This window comes from Dendrobium catenatum, unplaced genomic scaffold, assembly GCF_001605985.2.
Source record: "Dendrobium catenatum unplaced genomic scaffold, ASM160598v2 fragScaff_scaffold_231, whole genome shotgun sequence".
Taxonomy (NCBI): domain Eukaryota; kingdom Viridiplantae; phylum Streptophyta; class Magnoliopsida; order Asparagales; family Orchidaceae; genus Dendrobium; species Dendrobium catenatum.
Genome location: NW_021318693.1, coordinates 240,832 through 242,104, shown reverse-complemented (window position 1 = coordinate 242,104; position 1,273 = coordinate 240,832). Strand labels below are relative to the sequence as shown.

General features: G+C 26.5%; 1 non-coding gene across 1 annotated transcript; it reads left to right on the top strand.

Moving 5' to 3' along the window:
- The first annotated feature begins 509 nt into the window (after positions 1 to 509).
- LOC114579225 lies at positions 510 to 616 on the top strand. Its single transcript, XR_003700135.1, has one exon. It is a non-coding gene; the product is annotated as a small nucleolar RNA R71 (small nucleolar RNA).
- The last annotated feature ends 657 nt before the right edge of the window (positions 617 to 1,273 follow it).

Genomic DNA, 1,273 nt, shown 5'->3' with positions numbered 1-1,273 from the left:
TAAAATTAAATTTATTAAAATAATAATGAATTAAAAAAGCATAAAAATTTATTATTAATTAATAAACTCACAAATATATAATCTTTTCAGAAATTATTAGAATTTTTCTTAAAATCTGCCAAAAAATTCGACGGAAACAAATCAGCTGGAAAGCTGCCAGAAAATCTTTCTAAAAATCTGTTAGAAATATTTCATCTCTATCCATCGGAAAGCCGCCAGAAAATCGGCCGAAAATTGGTTTGCCAAAATTTCGTCAAAAATTCTGTCGGTAATGTGAGATTTTCCTGTAGTGTTACTACCTTCAATTAAATTTTAACCCCCCAATGATTCGATTCCTTATCAAAAATTTACTTTTATTGTATTTAACTTCTTAGAAATTGCTACAACTTATGCAGTCAAGTTTAATAAATCATCAAATTCACAATGATCCTCCAGTTGTAGCATCAATTGCATCTCTAAGAGATCTTACTAATCCATTATAAAATATTTGAATAACTAACCAATTAGGTAAAGCATGATGAGGGAATTTTCTAAGTATTTTCTTAAAATCTTCTCAACTCTCATAAATGGATTCTCCATTAAATTGAGCAAAATAAGTTGTATCATTTCTAAGTTTGACAATTTTTAAAGGTGGAAAATACTTGACAAGAAATTTATGAGCCAACTCATTCCAAATAGTTATAGAGTTTGGGTATAAAAAATTCAACCATATCTTAGCTTTATCTCTTAAAGAGAAGATAAACAATATAAGTCTAGTATTTTCATCACCGACGCCATTGTACTTAAATACTAAACAAATTTCTACTAAACTGGCTAAATTTAAATTGGGATCTTCAATAAGAGTTCTCACAAATTGAGAGATTTGAACCATTTGAATAATGATAGATTTTAATTTAAAATTGTTATCTTCAATTATATGTATATTAATTCTCTTGTAAATTCAGTCTATTATAGGGTTTGCTTGATTCTTAAGAGTTTTGGAATAATTTTGATTTAACATAGGTTCAATCATTTTCAAAATCATTTTGATTTTTTAAATTTTAGATAGGGTTCTCTCAATTTCACGATCAAATAATAAAAGTTCCTTTCTATGAAAATAAAGCATGCAACTAAAAATATACAATCAATAATCAAAATAATTAAAAATAAAAAATATAAGTAGGTCAAACTATGCACTTAATTTAATAATACAACTAAAATTTATAAAAGGTGAAGTACTTTCCCGGCAATGGTGTAAAAATATGATGGGGGCTGTGGAGTGAACATTTGAAAT